We start from the raw sequence: 12,394 nt of genomic DNA on the forward strand, positions 1-12,394 counted from the left end.
GAGTATGAAAACACACAATACACCCAGAAACAGCAGGCTGGGTTTCCAAATGAAGGGGAACGGCTGATTTCAGTAGCACTGCAAGCTGTATGACAAATGACAAGTGGAGCTTATGGAGACACAAAGCGGCTGTTCCTGACAGAAAACCCCTGTGTGTCTGTTCTGTGGAGGGCTGAGAGTGAGCTGGCGAGTCGGGCTTTGATCACCAGAGCTACAAAATCCTGCTGCCCTGGCAGCGCCGGGATTCTGCCATCTGACACAGCTACAGATGCCGGGACACCTCCGCCAGCCCTGGGGCATCACCGACTCTCCTTCCAACCTCACCGCCCAACCTTTATCAGGCGGGGCGGGCAAAAAGCCTCGGCACAGCGTTGAGCTGTGCTCCGGAGGGAATGGCCGTGAAACGGCTGAAAGCGAAACCCGCGGCGCCCTCAGAGCGGCTGGGGAAGGCTTCACCAGCGCTCTGTGAACTGGAGGCCGGTGCCGGGAGGCCGGAGCGGTCCCAGTGCCAGGGATCGGGGATGGGAATGGGGATCGGGGATGGGAATGCGGATCGGGGCCGGGAATGAGCGTCGGGGATGGGAATCGGGGCCGTGACACGGCTCCCGCCGGGAGCGGCTCGCGCGGCTCCTTAAATAGCGGCTATAAATACAACGCCGGCGGCTCGCTCCCATTGGCCGAGCCGCTCTCCAGATTTGCATAAGAGGGCGTGGCCTGAGTGCGCGGGGCGGGGCGAGCGGCGCCGTTTGCCCGGCAGGGCCTCAGCGCCCCCTAGCGGCCAGAGAGGGAGCGCACCGCGACCCCCGGGCCCCCGATCCCCACATCCCTTGATCCCCCGATCCCCCATCCCTTCATCCCTCTATCCTCCCATCTCTTGATCCCCCAGTCTCTCATCCCTTGAACCCCCATCCCTTGATCCCCCTTTCCCCCCATCCCTTGATCCCTCTATCCCCAAATCCCTTGATCCCCCAATCCCCCATTCTGCGACCCCCCGATCCCCCATTCTGGACCAGCCCTGGCCTGGCCATGCCTTATCCTGCCGTGCCTTGCACTGCTCTCCACCCCTCGTTCCCGAGGCCACCCTCAGTGCCTCAGAAAAGTTATTAGTGAAAACTGAATGAGAAGGCTCTAAAGTTCAAGCCGTGCCCCCCATCTCACAGGATCTAGGTCTATGCAAATTGTGTGAAAATTACTCATTGTAATTGGTATATTGTGTTTTGCTTCTTCACCCCAAAGTGCTGTGTAAATACATTCTGTATATTGGATGATAATCATAATTAATGCACTGAACAATTTAGCAAGGAGAAAAAGGATATGAAGGGTATAAAAAAGGGTATGAAGGGTATAAAAAAGGGTATGAAGGGTTTACTGTAAAAATGTGAGCCTCAGCAGGGGAATTTGAGTTGCTACTTTTGAGAAGCAAAGCCTCTATCCTGTTGGCTAGAAAATGTGCTCTCCATTTCAGTTGCAGGTCATAAAAGAATGTCATGGAAATGGACCCTGGTTTTATGTGCTGAAAAAAAGATGTGGGAAAGGAGACTAAATCTGTGGGTATCTGGACCAAAAGGGAGGATAAATTCTAAGATCTCACCTCCCCACTCTGATGCTGATGCTCAGCACAGTGCTGTCCCCCTGCCTTGGAGAGGATTCAGATTTGGCCCACAAGCAGCACGTCCTGGTGATGTGTTTCTGGAATTAGGAGGGGTGGGAAGGACAAATAAGACCCTTGGAACTGGGGGTGTCAAGGGTGTGTCACACCACAGTCAGTGATGACTATGCAAACCATAGCTCGGCACAAGGCACTGGAGCACACAGAGCCAGGCCAGGCTGGATGGGGCTCTGGACAACCTGGGATAGTGGCAGGTGTCCCCACTCATGGCAGGGGTTTGGAATGAGATTATCTTTATCGTTCCTTCTGGCCCAAACCAGTCTATGATTTAAAAAAATAGGAAAGGAGGGTGCCCTGAGCGCCTGCTTCTTGCAGAGCTGCTCTTTCTAGAATCGAGTGTTGTGTATTCACTGGAATTGCCCAAAAATTTCTGAGAACACAGCTTCCCTTTGAAAAAGAGCTGCCAGGTAAAAGAAAAAAAAAGTAAGATTCTTTGTGGGAGCAAGATTTTGCTTTCTCATATCCCAAGGGTCTGTTCAGAGACCTCCTTTAGGTCTGTTATCATTGCTGCAAGCTGAATATCTTATTTCAAATGAGGCCAAATTAAGAATGAGGACTGCTGTCGAGTTTTTGCTGACTCACCCTGAAATAATATTAGAAAATGTTCATATTTCTTGGCATGAAAATATAGAATTTTGACAGCTCCTGGAATTTACAGAGTTGCCCTGATTCTTCTGCAAGACACAGACCTTCTCTGCTTTGCCTGCAGGAGGAGGAATCTCTTGGGCAAACAGGAGAGAGATTTCCCATGCCCTGCAGCAGTCACAGGGCCTTACCTCAAGCCCAGCTGACCCCAAAGCCCATCCACACTAAATACTTGACCTTTCCCAAACCTTTGATCTGAGGGGCCTTGAGATTGCTGCTGTGCCTCCAGACTGGTGCTGCACCCACCACAGCACATCCCAGGCTCACCTAAACAAGGGGATCCACACAAACAGTGACTCAGGGGCAAGCGGCAGAGCCCAGACCTGCAGACTGCTGCTTGAAAGGCAGCAGACAAAATCAAAAGCCTGAGTATTCCTTCAGATATAAAATACCCTTTTGGTTTGGTAACAGCTCAGCAGCACAACTTGGAGGTGGAAATACATGAGGATTGATCTCAAGGCTCCTGTGTGGGGTGTTTTTCTTAGACCTATGGCACTGTGAGTCATATGATTATAACAGACTCCCAGCTTTAATGAGAGAAAAGAAAGAGATTCTGCATCTCATGACTGTGCAGGAAAATGCATTGTGGTAGCTGTAAAGGAGACACACATAAGAAGAGAGAGAAAGAGAAGACAAGCCAAAAGGCAAAAGGAGCCAGAATCTGTTATATGAACAATAGCTCGAGGTTTCTGAGTTCTTGGCATTGGCTGTGCCTCATCCAGCTTCGAAGGCCAGAGCTGTGAGTGGGGGAATTGCAGCTCCTGTAGGAGTTACCCCTTTCCCACTGAACAGGCAGAACAATGTTTGCCCACACGCTGAGCTCCCCAGTAATTCTGCTTGAGCTGAGGTGACCTAGATCTGCCCGAGAGCCTTACATATTCCTGAGTGCAAACATGAATACACTCTGCTCCTGCATTTAATTTCTGAGCAGCTCTAATTAAGCTTAGCTTTGTTTAAACACATCCAGAGCTCCCTTGGTATTTGGCCTTCAGTGAGAAGACTCTGCCATTCACAAGAAGAGCTGGGCCATAAATGAGAGTGAATGGCAGCTGCTGATGCTGCTGGTGGAACCTCTGGGTTCTGCTCCTGCTGCAGCCCCAGGGATTTGTCTGAGCCCGATGGGCACTCACAGGGCTTGTGTGCTGTGAGGGCAAGGGAAGGGAAAACAGAGTGAAAATGCTGAGACCCAGAGGCTGCAGGTCTCAGTTGTCATGTTAACTCACGTTTCACGGCTTTGTTGCATTTGTGTGCCAGAGAAAAGCAGGGAATACATTCACAGCCTATTGTGTAGCTGGGTTCTGTGTAAATAACAGTTAAAATGGGCAGTTTGTGTTTCTCCCTCTCTCCTGATTTTCCCATTTCAGCTCGCAAAGAGTCCAGGCTTTTAATTTTTTTTTTCCTTGCAAGACTGAGCCATTTCTGATCTCCATCCTCAAGAAATGACATCGATTCGTAAGGAACTCAGACAGACACCTCTGCAGACCAGACTTGGTAAAGGGCTGAAGGCCAGACCTTTCCCTGCTCTGGCAATGTGACATAACCTCTGTCAGACTCACCCCCACTGCCCCTCTACCTCTGCTTCCAAACCACCAAACTTTGCTCCTTATGCAGCCAAAGACTGAGCAGCTCCCAACAGGCACAGCCCTGAGGGAGGGTGGATGGCAAAATCTGCTCCAGCACAGGGCCTTCCCACCCTGCTGCCCCGCAAAGTCCCACTGCCAAGGGCCAGCTGGCTGCTTGCACTGACCCTCGAGTCTCCTTGACCTCAGAGATGTCCCACATGCCTAAGGGTGGTGGTGCTGTGGCTGGATTTGAATCCTGTGTCTCAGTGCTCCCTGGGTGTAACAAGGAGGTGCATTTTTGCATCTTGAGCACTGACCCTCCACCCCAGCAGTAAAAGCCAATCTGTCTGAGCAGGGCAGGTTGAGAATGGGGAGCAACTCTTGTGTAGCTGCCCTTTCCCTGCTTTGCTTCCTGCTGATGTCAAAGAGCTCCAGAAGTTGAAGCCTTTTGGAGCAGCACCACCATGGTACCCGTGGAGATGCACTGCCTCACCAGCTGAAACCTACCCAGACCACAGCTCCATTTGCTCTTGCTACCACAACAGCAGTTGGTTTGTGTAATGAAACACTTCTTGTGTTGTAATCAAAACCTACTTAAGTGGTGCCACTAGCAGGGCAGGCTTATCACTTTGCCTGTGCCTTCACTTCCAGAGATGCCAGTTTTCCTCCAAAAGGCAAATAGAACCAGGACCTGGTCATGAGAAAATGCAAGCATTAGAGTAGGAAGGTCTTGTTTCATTAATAGATTTAAAGTACAAAATGATAACACATTTTTCAGTCACCCATTCCACTGCAAAGTTGCTATGAAGTACTTCAAAGGCTGACTGCTCACCCATTTTAAGGCATAATAAATGACCACACAAGAGGCAGTGCCACAAAGACTCAGATCTGTGATCTATAAGTATTCACATCATGCAGCCAGCCAAGTCCTATCAAATCCTATATTGCTTTTGGCACTTCTACACTGTTCAATGCTCTTGTGAGTGCCAGGTTATCCTGAACTTTATTATATATGGATTTGAACATTTCATCAAGTCCTTCTCTTGCTGGAACAATAAATAAGCAGTCCTAACTAGGCACAACTCTGGAAAATTAAAATTGCACTGACGTGGAAAATTAGCCGCTGATAGCAAGACTTCAGCAACAGGGCCAGTGGGACTGTGCAGGCCAGCCAGGGAAACACTGAAGCTGGTGGTGGCAAGGATTTAGCTGCTTGAAGCAGAGGTGTCTTGTGCTATTTTAGTCATGTGTGTGTGTGTGTGTCATGCCCAGCCCTTCCCTGCCAGTCCAGAAGGGCATGGGACTCTCAGGGACTGTGTGTCAGACATGCCAGGCCCATACAGGTGTGTGGGGCACTGTGGGATGTACAAACCAGCCAGTCAGAGGCTGGGCAGGGTAAACAAACCTGCTTAAAATAGCACTGCATGACTCCATTCAGGCAAATGAACGTTGCCTTGGCACGTCTGAAACCCTGCCCTGTGCTGTCACTCCGGTACCTGACACAAGGCAGGGGAGACTTGGCCTCCTGGGCTACACAGATCACACTGGTGCAGTGCTCAGAAAAAAACAAGGTGGGGAAGGAATGATGAGTTGGGTGGAAACTGGAAGGGTGTGGCCTTTTGGAGGGGCCACAGCTTGGAGCTTGAGGGTTTTGGTTCCCTCCAGGTCATGCCTGAGGTGATACCCACCCGGAACAGGGTCCTGCCCACAGCTGGGGGTGTGTGCCTCACTGCCAGGGCTGCAAATGTCCGAGGGGATCCTGCAAAGGGAAGGACAAGCAAGGCCTTGTCAGCACTGGGGAACTCATTGTTCAGGGAGAGCAAAGAGGCTTCTCCCTGCTGCAAGCGTCTGCAGCAGGCAAGGAGGGGAAAATAATCATCTTTGTACACAGAGTTTATAAATAAGCAGGTTACACCGAGCTGTCCCTGAGTCATGCTGCTGTCATCCCAGAGAAGCAGCTCTGCCAGGCTCTGACCTCTGCCTGCCCAGGATTATGGAGAGGCAGCTCACTGGAGGGGCTGCCTTCAGCCACACCACACAGCTCCACTGCCAGCTCCTCTGGAAACAGGGCACAGCTGTGAATTTGCCATCTTCTCTGGGCTTGGAGAGATGAGTCTTGCTGTGCCCAATGCCCCTGCCACATTTCCCATCAATTTGTGATCAGGCAGGGAGGAGAGACCACACACCCCTGTAGCACAGAAGGCTCTTCCTGGGCAGCCTGCGTAGTTTCCTGGGGAAAGAGGCAATAATTTAAGCTTTTACCTCATTTATAACTGAGCAGAGCATCACTTCAATCTCTCCTCTTATTTCTAGTGATGATATCTGCACCAGAGTCCAGGCACGGCCTCCAGCAGCAACACAGAGCCCCTATGTGGTTTTTAAGTGTTACACATTCCCTGCCACCGTTTTGGCCCACGGTGCCCTGGGATGTCCCAGCTGGCAGCCCTGGGGCCGGTCCTGACCGCAGAATGGGTGAGCTCACCCTGTGCTGAGGAGAAAATGAGGTCAGCCCTGAGGACGTGAGCTGGGCTCTGGGCACGCTTGCCTGACCTCAGGGCAGGGAAAGGCCCTGGCCAATTGCTCACTGCTGCCAACATGAGCGGACTCTTTTGCTCAGGAAACCAGAGCAGTGGTGCCACGTGCCACAAGAGTTAACAGTCTGATGCCATCCTTTTGAGTGCTGAGCTGATCTCAGGGGCTGCCACTCAATTTGCAGGTTTTCTGCAGGAAATAGAACACCCCTGACCTCTGCTTTGGCAAATGCTCTACACAGATGCTTCCACAGGACATCACTGCATCCTCAGAAAGCCCTCGTTGTGCTGGTGTGTGAAGTGGCTTCTGAAGGCAAGGTACGGAGCTGCAGACAGGCAGATGAGTGAGATGGAGCTGGTGCTGGGCCCAGGGAGCTGCAGCAGGTAATCCTCTCCTGCAGCCTCTCCCCATGAAGTGCTAATGCAGAGCAGAGCTTGCAAGCAGGGCCTGCGGCTGCTCAGCACTGTCAGCTCGCCGGCATCTCTCCCAAAACTGCTGAGACAGCACAGTGTGCCCCAGAAAAACGTCCTCAGAAACTTCTGTGAAAGCTCAGCTTAATGTTTTACAGTGCAAATTCCTGCTCATGGATGATGGAGGGACAGCCCTGCCCACGTCCCTGAGGTCCCAGTGCAAACAGAGGATGATTAACACACCCCGTGCTGGCCTGGCCTCCTCCTTCAGCCCGTGCTCGAGGCTGTGTCTCAAGGGATTGAGGTAGCACCCCAGGGAGCAGGTGGCCATCCCTTGGCACCCTACACAGGTCCAGTCCTTTCCTATATCTCGCACCAAGTCTAGGCTCCATTCTTGCCCTGTGTAAGCCTAGTTTGGAGCCCAGAGCATTGCTTTGTATGACCAGGCAGGAGTCTGTGTAGGCTGAAAATGTTTCTCCTCCCAGAGAGAGGCAATTTTAGATGTAAGACCTGTGGCTCTGGCTGCATCTGAGTGGTGTTTCCTCCCAGCTGCTCATGGCCAGAGAGCTCCTGGCTGCAGCCTGGGCTGACGGCTCTGCATCCAATTGCAGCCTCAGGGAGATATTTTTTGGCATCCCATTGTGACTGTGCTTTTTCCTCAGCCACGACAGACCTTTGCTCCAGGCCATTTTGATGCTTTTGGAAGACAGCCTGTGTCTAAAACGCAAACGCAGCTTTGAGCTGAAAGATCACAGGATGCCTTTGCAAGGAGTTAAATTTGCAGCTATAAAAAAACAAAAGCAGCAGTCTAAGCAGGTTTACTTAGGGCTCAAAAAGCAACCTGACATTTGAAGTCTGTCAGGTATTTTCAGAAGTCTGCCTCTATCAACATCACCTCTACCCGTGGAGTTGCTTTGTGTCGATGCTTATGTTCTACATTGCCATTTTCCCCAGCACAACCACTGTGTATCAGTGGGGATGTCACAAAATGCCTTCTGAAGGCTGGAAAGAAAGAATTAAGGGTTGGGGATCAGGAAAAAACAAGTACAAAGCTTTCATGGCATTTGAGCAGGAAAGCTTTGGACACCCACCCAAAGCCAGATTGTCCTCATGGTACCTTGCTGGTTCTCAAAGCATCCAGTTAAAGATGAGCCCTGCTGCATCCCTAAGGAACTGGCACTAGGTATGCAGCAAACAGATAAGGATGGCTACAAGTTTCCAGGACACTAAAACAGCACCACCTATTTTCCTTGGAATTCAGATTATTACATGCTAGAGATAATTTTGCATCTCACCTAACAGGTGGTCTATTAAGGTTTCTTGGCTGCAGTTGCAGAAACAGTTCTGGGCTTTACAAGCAGCATTTATCATGGCTGGCAAGGTAATTTATTTGTGTCTTAAGTACTTGTAATTAGACTGCTTCATAGCTAGTACAGTGAGGAACAAAACAGACTTCAGTAACACGCAGATAAATAATTCAAAGAGCATTCCTTAAAAGAAGCATTTGTTTTTCCTCTCTGTTCCCACTGTCACTTTGAGTTCCTTGATCTAAAAGCTGGGATCAGTCTCCCTGGGGTTTGCAGGTCACATAGCTGCCACCCCTCCCGGGAAGTTGGAAAGTTCAGAGAAAACCAAAGCATTTAAGAAGGAAAGAAGTTCTGTAATGTCAGCTTCTCTATTCTGGAGAGCCAGCTCCCAGCTGCTGCCTCTCCAATAGCTACTCCACCCAGCCCTCAGATAATAATCACAAGCTATTTCGCCAGCTCTGTTTCCTTCTACATTTTTGCTGTTAACTCCATCAGCTGAATTGATAGCATTTAGCTCAAGAGCACAGAGACTTACAGAGCAAAATGTTGTTATTTGGGTTCTGGGTGATAAAAAGTGATGCCCCTTGTCCTGCAAATTACACAAGCATGTGCAAAGCTTTGTTTCAAGGAGTAAGAGTAAAGTTAAGCAGGACTGTTGAAGAGACAGAGCCAAAAATGCATGGGGTGCTTTGCCAGGGTGAGCTGATTTCCTACATGGATGTGGATGTTTGTACTGTTACATTTGCAGGAGAAATCTCTGCTGTACCCTGCCCTTCAGGCTGTCCCTGGGGGAGGAACAGCTCTGCTGTCCAAGGCCCAGCTCTCCTGCTCCCACTCAGGCAAAAATCCCTCTGAGAGCAAGAGTTGAGATGGCAGAGTAGAAATTGCAAAACTGGATTCAGATTGGCATCTGGTCAAAAGCCAGGAATCTTCAGTGATAAAACATTTTTGTTTTTCAAGGCATGCATCAGATTTGGAAGCATATTTTAGCTTTCAAAAGTGTCATTTTCTCCCTCAGTTGCTCACAGTTTCCCTCACACACAGGATTATTTTAGCAGCCCCAAATACGTGTATCTGCATGTGCAAACTTCAGCAGCACGTTAAAGAGACACTGCCCAAAACTCTTTAGTCCTCATGAAGTGAAACTCAGTGTCTGACATGGAAAGTTTGTTTTAGCTTAAGCTCCAATAATTCAATCCATCTGCCACAGAGACCTAATAAAACTCCTTTTGCTGGACTGGTTTTCTCTAAGGCTTCCCTTCATCTGAATGGGTCTCTGGGGTCGCTTTTCCTGGCCACATTTGCTGTACACAAACAGCATCCATACTCAGGACCTGGTGTTTCCCAACAAAATCATCCTTGTGAAACCCAGGAGGGTTTTTTCTCTCACCTGCTCATGTGACAAGCCTTCAGAACATCATCTCTGGTGTCCCAGTGCCCAACCCACATCTGCAGGGCTCTGTGAAGCTGGAGAGATGCACACATTTTCCCAAGGGAGCAAAGAGCACTTGAGCCAGCACACCAAGGAAACAGCTGAGAAAGGGTCCTGTGCACACAGAACAGCACAGGCATGTCCCCACCTGTCTGAGGGCTTCCCTCAAAGCCCACTAAAGAGCTCAGTGTACTCCTTCACTCACAAGGGTTTTTTGGAGTCTCAGTTGCCCAAGCCTGGCCTGCAGTAGAAACCTCATTTTATCCCAAAGGCACCTGTACCCTCCACTGACTGATTCCTCACTGGGTGAAAAACACCTTGTCCTTTCCCTGGCATTCAGTCCCGAGAAAACTAATCCAGCCTGGGCAGCAGCCTTCTCCAAATCCAAGGGCTTTCCATCTGCATGGAAAGCAGCTGTGTTCAAGAGCTTTCCATTCCATGCCACCATGTCAAATGAAGGTGTTTCCACCCCCTAGCCCCCACCTCCATTTCAATGTGGCAGGGAAATAGGGATGAGAAGGTGAAGCAGCCTCCAGACAGGGCTGTTCTGCTGGCACAGGGAGCTGAGAGAGGCCCTGCTGCCACAGCATCACAGTGCCATTGAGTAGTCTGGGTTGGAAGGGACCTTAAAGATCATCCAGTTCCACCCCCTGCCATGGGCAGGGACACCTTCCACATCCCAGATTGCTCTCACAGTTCCATCCAGCTCCTTGGATACATCCAGGATGGGGCAGCCACAGCTTCTCTAGGCAGATTTCACACACCTGTGTGGCCAAAATCCTTTCATTAACATTCAGCAAATGAAAGCAGATGCCAAATAGGAGAGGGACACTCAGCTGGGTGGATTTCAGAGTGTGATGTGTTCTCTCAACAATCACTTGACTTGTGGGACAGTACAGAATGCCAAAGGTGTGACGAACACCCCAATCCATTAAAATTGGTGATGGCAATTTGGTGATGGTTTTTTCAGCAATACAAACATGGGGAAGATGTCCTAACCTTCTGCTCAGGGTGACAGCACTCCAGGCTGTGTTCTGCCAGCTTTATTTATCCTGATTTTGATGGGAACAATCAGGGACTGGAGCAATAGATGCTACAGGTCAATGACAGAGTCTGGCACACAGGGGTGACCAGACAGTTACAATTTCTCCTCACTGAGCTGATAGAAGTAGCTCAGATATCTCTGCTAAGCTCCCATTTATGGGATGGTTTGGCTGAACACCCTCTGCTTCATCATATTGCTTTCTAGCAGCTACTGCAAAGATGAGAGTTTCCCAGTGGGGAAAAGTTGATTACAATAAAATCAGCTGCATCTTGCCATTAATTTCATGGCTGTAGGATTTGAACAAAGAAAATCTCTAGAAGTCTTTGAGTATTTTGATTCCATGAAGAGCATGCAACCAGAAAAAGACTTTGCTCAAGAAAAGTATCTGTAAACAAAAGGGAGCTCAGCTAAAACTGGAAGATGTGAGCCTGAACAAACTCAGCACACCCAGTATCTGCCAGTCTGATTTGTAGGCAGGAAGTTCCAAAATGATTGCTGTTTGGGCAAGAACCAGAAGTTTGGGCTCATTTCTGAGCTAGATAATCGATATGGGCTCAGGCCAAACCCCACAGCTTTTCTAAGGCTAGGCTATTTCTTGCTTCATATTATTAGGCACAAGAGACAGACCTGACTTGGATTTACAGAATCTTGGCTCAGACACAGTTAACATTAGCATGACTACTGAGGATGAGTGTATTCTCAGTTAAGGCCCCTTCAGGAATTGGCTTTTTCATGGAATTTCAAAAGCCCAGTGGAGGTGCAGCGTTCATTTCCACCACAGCATCACTGGGGTGTTGCGTGGGGGGGTATAGGATTACATCCAGGGTACACTGGGGTTTTAGAGTTTTTCCTTATTTCAGCCCTAAAGCTGAACCAGCCCAGGCAAATCCTGGAACTGCTGCCCCCTCTGCATCCATGCTGCTCCTGCCTGTGGTCAGGCTTTCCAGCATCAGGAGCTGCAGAGGTTTCCATCAGACACCCGAGTTCCTGCAGAGAAAACCTTTCCAAAGTGATTTTCCCTGTGCTGCACTGCTGAAATGCTGCTGACTGGAGAGAGCTGGATGCAGTGCAGACACACCACAAATTTGAAGGGAAGAATAACTCCTCCCAATAAAAACTCCAAGGGGAATCAAGGCAGTGGTTTTGGCAACAGCCAGGATAAAAAGCATCATTTTCTCTGGGAGGGTTGTCTGGAGAGTTTTTGGATGGCTCTGAGAACAGTTTTCCACCTTATCCAAAAGATGGCACTGTGAACATTGCAGCCAGTCTCTGCTCCTGCCTGGGTCTGGCCCTGCTCAGCTCCAGAGGGCTGAGCTCACAGCCCATCCTGCTGTGGCACCTAGCTTTTTACAGCATTTCCATAGCTGATTGTCTCTGTCCCAGAAAAAGAGCACATCAGAGCCTGACTTGGCTCAGGCAGTGTTTGATTTCTCTAAAATCCAATTCCTAAGGTTTTGGAGAAGCTGTGTGTTTTAAAGTGAACTAGGAGACAGGGAGAAACAGGAGAGGGATGAGGGGGAGAGGGGATGAGAAGCTGTGAGAAGGAGCAGGTGAGAGCACAGGGGCTGGATTTGTGTCAGGAGTGGGAGAGGAGAGGAAAGCAAAGGAAGGAAGGAAGGTGACAGGGTCCCTCCTTTGCTCACCATGGGAATTACCTGGCTTAACACCTGGAGGGGACATCTGTGGCTGCCCAGAGCAGGATGGACCTTCCACTTGGCCAGTCCAGCTCCAGCCTCACTCACACTGCCTCCCAATAGAGACCTTTGTGGAGAGACATGATAATAATGCATCA

The 12,394-nt window shown here is 49.7% G+C and overlaps 1 long non-coding RNA gene across 1 annotated transcript in view; it reads right to left on the reverse strand.

Moving 5' to 3' along the window:
• Positions 1-1,006: 1,006 nt before the first annotated feature.
• LOC113458707 (uncharacterized) overlaps positions 1,007-12,394 on the reverse strand; it is a 226,239-nt gene continuing 214,851 nt past the window's right edge. Inside the window, exons 8-10 of the long non-coding RNA XR_012579946.1 lie at positions 12,258-12,363; positions 5,565-5,635; positions 1,007-4,567 (exon numbers count right to left, since the gene is read on the reverse strand). This is a non-coding gene — a long non-coding RNA (uncharacterized LOC113458707). The remainder of the gene's footprint in view (positions 4,568-5,564; positions 5,636-12,257; positions 12,364-12,394) is intronic.

This window comes from Zonotrichia albicollis, chromosome 4 (assembly GCF_047830755.1).
Source record: "Zonotrichia albicollis isolate bZonAlb1 chromosome 4, bZonAlb1.hap1, whole genome shotgun sequence".
Taxonomy (NCBI): domain Eukaryota; kingdom Metazoa; phylum Chordata; class Aves; order Passeriformes; family Passerellidae; genus Zonotrichia; species Zonotrichia albicollis.